Here is a 12514-nt window from a genome sequence, read left to right as displayed (position 1 = left end):
TTACATTTTATTGTAACTGTCACCTATTTCCTCTGCATAATGAAAACGAATAATGTCATAATAACCATTAAGGGAAACCGATCATTTGTTTTATTGTTTGTAAACCACTCTCTAATGCACTTAACTCTGCTGAAAGCATAACATATCAGAAGGGAGCATGCCTTGATCCCTCAGGCAAGAGTTGTCAGGGAGTTCAGTCACTTTATAATGCATCTGACTACTGATAAGATATATTGTCCTCACAAAGTTTATTGCACTGAGTGATAAGTAGAGAAAAAGCTTTGCAAAGAGGAATGTTGAATGTCTTTGCTGGAATGCAAGCAAACAGTTCAAGGTTGACTTTCACCATGGTAATAGCTTGTCCAGATCACACATTATCGGAATGTGAATGACCTTTGAGAATATATTGTCTACACCAGGAAATTATCAGCAGGCAATGCGTGACTGAAGACTAAAGTGGTCTGGTGAGGTATCATGCTTTTCCTATTAATTGTAACTATATATTCATATTTTATTATATATTTGATAACATTAACTGATATGCTTTGCCTTGTAAAACATTTAAACAGTCACACATTCAGTCAGTTTATCTTTGTAGTAGTCTTTTGCATGGATTTATTTGCATGTTGGCGTTTTGAATGCCGTACATCATAAATAAGCTGGTGGCACTGTGTGGAGAGAGTGTGTGAGCTGTGTGGCATGGCGGCACCCTGCCCGCTCCTCTGCTTGCCCTCGTCGCTCGGATAGTGACAACTGGCCCTGTCGGGGGTGTCAGCCTCACTCCGACTATCAGGTTCCCTTTCAGTGCCACCATGTCCCCTAAGCCCTGCCTGTCATTCCAGCAGGGGTGGTGGTGGTGGTGGGGTGGCGGACCTTGCTCTGTGTTTTTAGAGGGGGAACACTTTTTCACCTATGCAAAACATTCCGACAATTAACTCAGCTGGTGCCTCTTGAGGTGTTTCCATGCGACTGTGAACAGTGTCTGATGCTGTGCCGATGGATTCCGCCACCGCTGCTGTTTCCGTAAATCACTTCTCTCTGCTCACACGGAGCAGCAGTGGGGATGGCATGGTGGTGGTGATGTGGTGTGGAGGGGAGGGGTGCAGTCTCTCGCTGTGTTCGCAAGATCTGCAGGTCAGAGAGTGTGTCGCCAAGTCCTTAAATCCTCCCCACCTTATATGGTATCAACTTTTGGCTGCCAGGGGCAGAGAGAGAAAGGCATGCGACTGGCCGTAAAACAGCTGATTTACAGAACTGGTGCATTGGCGTTTACATTCATCCCATGGAAAAAGGCCCTGCGCCTTCCACTTGGTCTAGTAAATCAGAGAGTTCCTTAAGAAGTGTCATAAGTCTGAAAAGAGGAAAACATAAAACACACAAACCATGCGTGCTTCACCGACACCATTGCTACTTTTTCAGGTGAACAAAGAACTGACATTTTGTCTGTGATTTTGATGACAACATTTACTGTTAAGTGCAAAGCCGGAGGCTTATTTACACATAACTTATTTAGTACTGATGAAACACTGTGAAGTGTTTGTGTGTTACTCACTGTGTATGTGTGTGTGTGTGTGTGTGTGTTTCTCTCACTGAAACTCCCAGTAGAATTGGACTGATGCCTGGGAAAGTCTGCCAAAGACTGTAAATTGTGTCCTCCAGAGAGGATGGTGTGTGAGTGCTTGTGTGTCTCTGTGTGTGAGCATGTTTGTGTGTATATGTGTGTGTGTATGTGCAACCTGTGTATGTGTGTGTGTGTGTGTGTGTGTGTGTGTGTGTGTGTGCACGTGTGTATGTGTGCCTGTGTGTATGCACATGCATCTGTGTGAGCATGTGCCTGTGAGTTGTGTCTGTGTGTGTGTGCATGTGGGTGTGTATGTGTGTGTGTGTGTGTGTGTGTGTGTGTGTGTGTGTGTGTGTGTGTGTGTGTGTGTGTGTGTGTGTGTGTGTGTGTGTGTGTGTGTGTGTGTGTGTGTGTGTGTGAGTGCACGTGCTCTGGAGCGCTATTTAAATAAGACAAGTGGATATGCTTCGCAGAGCCATTTGTTGTGATTAACGGTTGTGCAGATGGTTTACAGCTGCCATTTACCCAGGGAATTAACTCCTAATATTTACAATGAACCGACTCTGAAGCCCGGCAGCTGTGTGCCACCCCATGGCCCCTGGTGCAGCCAGCAGGCCCCCAGTACCACCGACAGGGCAGCCCACAGCCACAAATCACTGCCTGCCCGCCCGCCCCCCCCTCCCATGCCACTTCGCTCCACTCTGCTGAGAGTAATGGCCACCGCGGAGGCAAATGTACACAATGGCAGCCGAATCCCCTGTTGTGGGTGTCAGAGGACAAGAGCGCTCTGGCGAAATGAGCTCGCTTTTATCGGGCCTGGTGTACACAAACACGGGACAGTTTATGTTACAGATATGTTACTCTTCTGTATTACACCAGCAGAAGAAAGCATGTGTCTGTAGATATGTCTGTATGTATGTGCTACGTGTGTGTGTGTGTGTGTGTGGGGGGGGGGGGTATTCTTAGACTGTTACTGTCAGAATCCTCATCTATATCTATATCAATTAGAAGTCTCAGAATTGTTTTGTTGAGGTTGACAAAGTCGACGCGTGCAAAAATGTGTAAATGTGCGTGTGCGTGCGAGTGACATTTTTGGAGGATGGATGCATTCACATCGAGGTCACTTGTGTAACTGTGAATGTGGACCACCAAAGACAAGCAAATCAGATCTTAGAATCAAATCTAATTTCAGATCAGATTTGAAGAACAAGGCTTGTACAGTAATGTGAGTATAACCTGAGAGAGCCTGTATGCATTCCGCCAGTGCTGTAAATTTATGCTTTTCATTTGGGCTTTTTTCCCCTCCGAGACTGTGCAAGCAATTCCATTTGCTGGGTATAATCTCCATCAATCTGGACATCACTGGCCCTCTCAATGACTGAGAGCAGGACATCAATAATTGATGGTTTCAATGGTTTAATTGCTGTGGTAAGAGGCTGAATTTCAAAAAGAAATTATGCCAATCAGGACCAGATCCTGGAGGACTGATACTGGTTTGAGCAGTTAACATCTTCAGGAGGAGGGGGAATAAATCACTGGAGTGTGTCAATCCTGTCATTTAGATAGATATTATCCTTGATACACAGAAACATTCTTTCTCTGAATTCTACCCATCTTCCAACCACACACACATCTTCCAAACACACACACACACACACACACACACACTCACACACACACACACACACACACACACACACACACACACACACACACACACACACACATGCATACACAGCACGCAGTGAGTAGTGAACACACACAAACAGCCCCAACTTCAGCACCGAATGTCTTAAATTATATTCGGGGCTACACTTAAAGGAGAAGTTCGGTGTGAAATTGACCTTAGCTGTACTGAAAGATGTTGCCGAGTACTCACATGTGTCCAATAGGCACCTTCGCTCACCCCCTAGCATTCCAAATTACGCCGTTTTTAGCCGAGTAGCTGTGGGGGCATAGCGTAGCCTATGCAACTAAATCGCTATTTTTACACCATTAAAAAGGTTCCAAGTAACTCCACACTGCATTGGTAGACTTCTGAGGGTTTTGGAACCCTTTTAATTGTGTAAAAATAGTGATTTAGCTGCATAGGCTACGCTATGCCCCCCACAGCTACTTGGCTAAAAACGGCGTAATTCGGAATGCTAGGGGGTGAGCGAAGGTGCCTATTGGACACATGTAAGTACTCGGCAACATCTTTCAGTACAGCTAAGGTCAATTTCACACCGAACTTCTCCTTTAAGTAGTAGACTGACAATTGAGGTAATGTTCAGGAGTCAAATGACAGAACTTGCATGCATGCTTAGGCACAGTGTACTGTAGGCCTTATTCTCTGACGGAAAGTACACATAAATGTGCATTTACATAACAGCATTTACGAAATGTTTATTTCGTAAGTCCCAAATGCTTTCAGCTCTTGTTGAAGTATCTACACACAAACATAATGCAGCTGCACCTGGGGAGCAGTTGGGGTTAGGTGTCTTGATCAAGGGAACCTGAGCTGTGAAGGTGGACATGGGAGAGCGATGTTCGACCACTCCCCTCGCCCACATTATTCCTATCAGTCAGGGATCTAACTGGCCACCCTTGGGTTACACGCCTGATTCCCTATCCAGTAGACCACGGCTGCCTCATTTGGCAATGAGGGAACAAGTCTCCCATTTAGACAGAAATGGACATATGCAAATGAGTATCCACTGTTTTTGCCCATGTAATTGGTAATTTGGCTTTTCCCTTTCATCTAACACATGTGCGTCTACTATGGCTTGGGCTTTTACATGCTCATTGTGGCTGCTGAACATGAGTGTAGTAATAGTCTCTCTCTCTCTCTCTCTCTTTCCTCTCTCTCTCTCTAGACCTGTCCTGCCTCCTGCATACAGGAGAGGTTGGAGAAGCTCTAGCTGCTTCACACACGAGGAAAAAAAACAGAGGAGTCGTGCCGTTCTTTCTCTCCCTCCATGTGGAGGGTGAGTGTGTGGGTGCCGAGGAGAGGAGAGGTGAGGAGAGGAGAGGAGAGGAGAGGAGAGGAGAGGAGGGGAGGGGAGAGGAGAGGAGGGGAGGGGAGAGGAGAGGATGGTAGGAAAGAGGAGAGGAGTGGAGAGGAGTGAAGAGGAGAGGAGAGGAGAGGAGAGGAGAGGAGAGGAGAGGAGAGGAGGGGAGGGGAGGGGAGAGGAGACGAGAGGAGAGGAGGGGAGGGGAGAGGAGAGGATGGTAGGAAAGAGGAGTGGAGAGGAGAGGAGAGGAGAAGAGAGGAGGGGAGGGGAGAGGAGAGCAGTGGAGAGGAGAGGAGGGGGGGAAAGGAGAGGATGGTAGGGGAGAGGAGGGGAGAGGAGAGGAGGGGAGAGGAGAGCGGTGGTTGTGCAAATGGCTAGCAGAGCAGAACAAAGGCAGCTGAGCGCCGGGCAGAGGGGGGCTGTTTTATCTCTCTTGCTCCCCACGCCACCACACACCACTTGTAATTAGATATGATGGGAGAGCAGGGAGACAGCTCGCCCTCTCTCACCATTGTTCACGCTCTCTTTCTCTCTCTTTCTTTCTTTCTTTCTTTCTTTATTTCACTCTGGCTATTTTTCTCTCACTTAAGATTCTTTGCCACTCTGTCAAACCTTCTTTGGTTCTTTCTGTGCCCTCCTGCCCAGCTCTCTCTCCTTTTCTATCACTCTCAAGAACATGGTATCTTGATATGAAACTCTCACTGATAATATATATTCCTCATTCAACTCTCATAGTTTCCCCTCCCTCTCGTTTTCACACACACACACACACACGCACGCACGCGCACGCACACACATATCATTATCACTTTATATAACTGTATTTTAAGTGCAACAAAAAAAATCGAAGGGTTCATATGCAAAAGCCTCTAAATGCCACCTATGTCAAAAATGAGATAAAGATGGTGAGGGGATGCTCTCCACACATAGTATACGCTAATCAAATAATTTAACTTCTAAACCCACTAAATACCACTCTCTTCCTGGACTGAAATATCGATTTATAGGCAAAAACCTATAGGAGCCTGAATTTAAATGCTCATTTAAAAGAAAAGTGGTCAGACGGATTTAGAGGGTTTTGCATCTGAACTCTTCATTATCCATCCCTCTATTTTCCATCCCTAATCAGCATGGTAGAGGCAATGCATTTTCCCCACTGCCATGACATAGACCTGGCCCGTTCTGGTGGCACATTATGGGATTTAATCCTTCTGCATTAGCTGAGATGCTGTAGTCCGGGTCAACCAAGGTCATGACCAAAGGGAATCACATTGCCATTTGACCCCCTCCACTCATTTAGCCTCATTTGCAAATCCACTGCTATCCCCTGCTCACTTACTCAGATGTGTACAGTGTAAAGTACTGTGCAAACAGACTCAGTATCCGTTACAGTAATCCAACCTGAAACGGCCAACCCCTACAAAGGTAAATCACCCATATAACAACATGAGACGTCTCAAACATTCTCCTCTCTTAGTAATCCTATTCACCGGCATCTCTGTGGCCCCTCAGCATTATCTGAGGGTGGAAGTGCTTTAGGTAACTGAGCTCTGAGAAGGTTCATTGGTTATGACTGTGGGGGTGAGCCTGTGATAGATAACAGAATGACAGCGGGGGGGTTAGGGGGTGGTGGTGGGGGGATCAAATGCCACCCAGTGCCCTCGTGGAGTATAGCACGTGCCCCTGAAGATGACAACACTTACCACCATGCCAGAATCAAAACAACAGCAGGAGTGGGAATAACAATGACAGCAACAGCAACAACAAAATCCCCCAGTTCCCATTCCCCCACTCGCTCGCTCTCTCTCTCTCTCTCTCACTCTTGCTCTCCCTTTCTTTTTTACTCATACCCCCCACCCACCATTAATGGCAAAAACAAGAGCGATTTCCTGGCTGAGGGAACTAGGTCAGCGTTCGAAATCCAGCGAGATTCCAACGAGAGGAGGGGAAGGGGGCTGTTAATCTTGTCTCGCGCTCGCGCTCTCACCCAGATATTCAATTATCTGAGGAGGTCAGCATTCCCAGGGAGCACCGTCAGGAGCAATAAAGATAAACTCACACAGCGCCGCCGCTGTGTATGCACACAATTATTCAGCCTGGGCGAGCAGGCAGCCCCTGCTGCTGCTGCTGCTGCTGCTGCTGATGGCGCTGGCTGGCTGTATTTTTTGCGAGCCGCTGTAAAAACCAGATGACTTCATTTGATAGGCCTTCCGAAGGTCTGGGCCCGATGTGGCGCGCTTGACATAATGTATCCATCCGCGTCCTCTCCTCTCCTCCCGCGCCTATTTTTAGCCGACGTCATCGTTTGTGTATGTAGCAACATGAGGGGAACTGAGAGCTGATTATGTATACACTCTGTGTGTGAGTGTGTGTGTGTGTGTGTGTGTGTGCTTGTGTGTGTGTGTATGTGCGTGTGTGTGTGTGTGTGTGTGTGTGTGTGTGTGTGTGTGTGTGTGTGTGTGTGTGTGTGTGTTTGCGTGTGTGTGTGTGTGCGTCTGTGTGTTTGTGTGTAAGAGCGAGAGAGAGAGAGAGAGAGAGAGAGTCTTTGTGTGTGATCACACATCACTGCAAGGTTATCGCTAATTAACATTGCTGCCACAAATGGATTGCAGGTTAGAGATTCTCCACGGGATGCCTTGGCATGGTGTTATTTGTTTACAAAGTATCCCTGAAGGGATTTGATGTGCCTTTCTCTCTCTTTTCTCTCTCTCTCTCTTTTCTCTCTCTCTCTCTCTGCACAAGGCCAAGTCATCAGTCTTACGAGTGTGATGTTGGGCTGAGTGCAACAATGGATGCACTGCTCTCCAGCGCCTGGGTCTGTTTCATAATAGCCTAAGTGGCTACTTATATCCTCTCTGCTAGAGCATGAGATGTTGATTAATGACTTTTATAGACTATTGCTGGTGGCTTGCAGTTTCCTTCTGCCTCTTCCTCTCACTGAACCCTCCAGCATTCAGTATAATAGTGAGCCTTCATGTTTACTAGCATATAGACACACACACTAATATTTAGGATTCATTTACACAGTTTGTTTGTTTTAATGTGTAATCTCTGTCTATTTCTTTCAAGTGTAAAGACGACCTCCAGTCAAATTTTCATTACTAACCTTAACATCTGCTGTTAGCATGTGCTGTTAATGTGTGATTATGATGTCTGCTATGTTTTACAAAACATATCATGAGCGAAATAGAAAGTCAATGTTATTGCCAAGGATTTCTGCGTTGGATCTATCGTTGACCAAGCACAACCTCAGTATTCAAATTCAAACTGCAGTCCTTTGTGGCCATCATAAGAGTGCTGAACCAATCCTGAGTACTTTGGGATGGGACAATTCTTCATAAAGACACAGACAAGCGAGGTCATCCCTATGTTCACCGGGTCCTATGTTCCCCGCTCTGGGTTAGGGTTAGGGTTATGGTTAGGGTTTTAAAAAAGGGTCCTATGTTCCCCGGTCCCATACAAAGCGGGGAACATAGGACCCGGGGAACATAGGTACGCTCCCAGACAAGCTAGCTATAGTGTCAGCTGCAACAGCCAGTAACAGGTGAACAATGTGTGGAGCGCAGGCGAAGCCGTATAGATCCCAATTATTCTCAAAATGAGAAAGAAGGTGTAAAGCTACATTTAAGTCACTTCTAATTAAGGTAAGAAACTTCTGACTGTAAAAAACACGTAAAAAACGTCTTACTGTATACTCTAGTGTAGATGAACCCAGAAGAATTGATGTGTAATAAACAGCTGGAGTCAGCTGTTTGTGTGCTATAGATGAGAGTAACAGTAAGTGAGGCGCCCTGGGTGTTCTTCTACACAGCTCATATTTCATCATGGATTTGTAATGGAGCTTTATTCACACGCGTGTCAAAACCTGTCAGGGTGATTGAACAAGTAAGTTGATCAATGCTCTATTAATGGAGGTAATAGCATGTTATTTTCTCACTGAGGGATCAATGAACCGTCAGTATGGTTGACTGGCCAGTCGATAGAACTAAACATGAACACTATTTGCTCTGAATAGTTAAGATTGTTGACCTCTCAAAAACCTATTAATTATATTAGTCAAGCTGTGAATTTTTCATTATGGATAGCAAGGACATGGATCTGTGGTTTTTATATGGAAGGGTGAAAGACAAGTATTTCATATCTGGCATTTGTGGGTTTTTTTTATTTCTGCTTTTAGTGGCTGTGAGGAGAACAAGTCCAAATTAAATGATTTTATGGCCTCTGCATATCAGGATAGAGCACTGAGCACAGAGCCAAGATTCTTCACGGATGAATTCCTGGCCTTCCATAAAGCATGCTTCTCAAGAGGCTTGTCTCATGGTAATCCGGCATTGATGGAAAAAAATCTGGCAGTAACAATCCCTGTTGCTTCGATAACCGCAACAAATGAATCAATAGAACTGCTGAATGGCCCCAAAAGATGTGTCAGGCTTACAGTATGCTTTCAGTATTTTCCATCTCTGGAGACAGGTGGACTTGAGCACTGTCTGATCTTTATCCCCGCTCTCTTCCTTATCCTAAACAGGCCAGTGCAGCTCAAACGTAACCTGGGGGGCCCTGAAGTGAGTTTGGCAAGCCAGAGGTGTGGATTTATGAAGCATAATTAGCTCTAATGACCCCGAGGCTCGCTGTTTTCTGACTGTCATCAGGTTATGTAAATGTTTTCCTACAGCCTCTAATAAATCCAACGAGCGTATTTGTTGTAGAGAGCATAAAGAGAATTGTTTTCTGGGGGTTGTTTTCTGGGGATATCTGGGAGCTATCATAAATTAATCAAATTTAAACAAAGTGTTTTTTAAACTTTTTCAGACCAAGGACCACTAAACCAATAAAAAACAAAACTCATGGACCACCTAGCTCCCTGAATAACCTGGATAAAAACACAATAGGCCTGTTTCAACAGTGCATTACACAAGACTCGCAGAATCATCTTCATCAACTGTTTACACCTTGCTTTTTGTGTCAGGTGGTTCATTTGATTATATTTTAACTAACCCTATTCTTGACAGTTTGATGCTAGTTACTTTATTACTAGTAAGCTATTAATATTCCACATTCTTTTTCAATGTTTCATTATTTTTCATATAAATTAAATCTGACTAGTTACATATACACTGTTACAAAACTGTCAACTTGTAGTCTGTCAGGACTATTAAACACACAATTCAAATTACACTGTTTGGCTATTTACATACTAGTTGGTTCAATATTGCTTATCTATGTGACTTGCAAATTTGTTTTGGAGTCGAGCATAGGCAGTTTACAGTAAGAAACACTGATATAAAACAGGACATTTTACCACATCTGCTCACTGACCACTAGGGATAGCTTGCAGACCACCAGCGGTTCACGGACCACACTTTGACAAGCACTGGTCTACAATAAACTGGACAGAAATATCCATGTTGTTCAAACAACAAAACAGACATCACAGCTTCCCAGCTCAATCGACTATCTTTTTCCACCATACCCTCTCAGGAGAGAGAGAGAGAGGGAGAAGGAGAGAGAGAGAGAGAGAGTGTGAGAGGAAACAGATGTTACGCTGATGCATGGACTGTGAAGTAGTTTTGAGTGATGATCATTAACTCTGGTTGATATCTCAGTCAGACCATTTCACCGAAGACTGCCATCTTGTCATGCCCCTAATGGCAACTGTGGCATCTGGGCCAGATTCAGATCAAATCTGGACCACCTCCGGCCCGGGTCCACTCTCTTCTGGTTTTGCCTCTAAGGTGTTCTTTTGACAGGATCTTTATAGGCATCAATGCCTTGACTTTAAATCCAAACTCCAAATGTGGTTGGCGTAAAAAAGTTGGCCTGAATGGATCTGGTCTCTTCTTGATAGTTTATTGTATAGGTGTCTGGATCAGTTTAAGAAGGAACTCTCACTGCCAAATATTTGCACTCAAACTTAAGTGGGCTACCGAAGTAGACTCACAAATATTCTCTCATGTGGTTTGACACATTTACACAATATCCTTTTTTTAAATTCTTGCCCTCAATGTGGGGTCAGGGTTGTTGAAATGGGGCCCGTGTGTATGTATGTGTATGTGTGTCTGCTCACGTAATTTAAAAAAAACACTTGTCAGATTTATTTTGGATTTTCATAGAGAGGTAAAGTCACCTGTTTTCAGTCCTCGATCACCTGTATCTGGGTCAAGATCAAAATCTGCAGGTTTGACTTACTTTTTCACTTTCTTAACATTGTGAAATAGGGAAGAGTGTCTGCAGTCTCCTCCTGCTCTTGTTGCTTTGTTTCAATGCACACAATCTATTCTAAGAAGTAATACACCAAAGGCCATTTTGGATTTTCATATCGGAACATGTATCTCCTGTGATAAACAAATTGTGTAATGAATGATGATGGTAGTTAAAGTTCATCACTTGGCCTCAGCCAGAGAAGCTCACTGAATCTGATTTTTTATATGCAGGGGCCTCCTGTGGTTGGGCAAACATTTGGCAATCATACAAGAATTTTTTATCTCGGCCCACATGTCGGCACGTGCATTTGGCTCTTAAATGTTTAACCTGACCTGGTCTGTGGAGAGAGTTCCCACAAGCCAAAGCTGACATTGATTATTGGTCTCATATGTACCTTAGCCTTGCCTTTGTTTAAATTCTCAATCAGTTACTCCTACAAAAGAATCGGGTGCACAGAAAAATGTCAGCTACACAGCTGCATGTAAGTGCGATGTTTAGCAAACTATTACATTGATGGAACTGTTGCATCTTACACTGACACAACAACTGACCTGTGTCCATATGTGTGCATATCTTTTGGTCTAAAAAAAACCAAAAGCATACACCCAACATCCAAGGTTAGCAGCCCTGCTATTTCTCAGCCACTTCATCCACTCAGGCATTAATTCATCAACCAGGCTCGTACGTCCTTGCATGGAGCGCCAAGTCGCGTGTCCCAGGGGTGAGACACAGCTGCTACTGCTGCTGCTGCCGCCACTGCTGCTGCTGATGGTCGTTCGTTAATGACGGGTGAGTGGGGATGGCCAGCAGCATGGCTCTGGGCCTGAGCACCTCTAAGCTCCAACATACAGGCAGGAAGTATGATCCTTATTTTGATTTATAAAAAAAAAAAATGTTGTGGGCTTTTTGTTGTCCTGGACTTTATTGGACAGGATAGTGAAGAGTAGACAGGATATGAGTGGGAGAGAGAGATAGGGTGTGGGTTAAGGAAGTGACCTCAGGCGGGATTTGAAACGGGGTCCCTGTGGGCACGTTGGGGCTTGTATATGATGCTGGACGCTGACGCTACTGCTGGGGGATCCTTTAAATGTGGAAAACAGCCTTGGATCCAGCTAAATCGTCCAGCTAAAGCCACCAGAAAGCAAAGCTGTGTAAACTGTATCGACCTCTGTCCTCGTGGGGTTGTGTTGTATGTTCCTCCAGGTGCGGATCGCAGAGAGGAGGCGCAGCCCTTTTACAGACGGAAGCCCAGAGCTTCTGTCTGTAGGGGAAACGTTCTCTATAGGAATGTGCTTTGGCGAGACGAAAGTGAGCTCGACTTCCAAAATCATGGATGGAGTCAATCTTCATAGCCGAGGGCTTATTCATTAGTTTGGCAACAGGTTTGTGTAAAAGAGATGCAGATGTCAGTTAAGGGGGATTTTTATAACTGTGAGCTTTGGCTCCTCCAAAGGAATGTTTGCATATGGGATACATTATGCAAGTCTTTCCTTGTTCTGCCCTCTTTCACAGATAAGAGATCTCTGACTGAATCATTTATAATACCGTTTGTGGTAAAAAAAAATATAGTTTTCTCTCAGCTTTTACTAACACTTCCATGCAATCTGATATTCACATCAAATAAAGACTATTAAAAGCAATGATTTCATGTCAGAATAAGTACCTGACCATGAAGACATGATGGCATTGAAAGGATATGCAGCCCTTCCAGAATGGATGACATTCAAATCAGGTTTGAAACACTCTGCAATGTCCTCCT

Source organism: Alosa pseudoharengus, unplaced genomic scaffold (assembly GCF_046254945.1).
Source record: "Alosa pseudoharengus isolate Yale_2024_CS ecotype anadromous, Long Island Sound unplaced genomic scaffold, YU_APseudo_1.1 YU_APseudo_1.1_scf_6, whole genome shotgun sequence".
In the NCBI taxonomy this organism is placed as follows: Eukaryota; Metazoa; Chordata; class Actinopteri; order Clupeiformes; family Clupeidae; genus Alosa; species Alosa pseudoharengus.
This window is presented reverse-complemented; position numbering follows the sequence as displayed.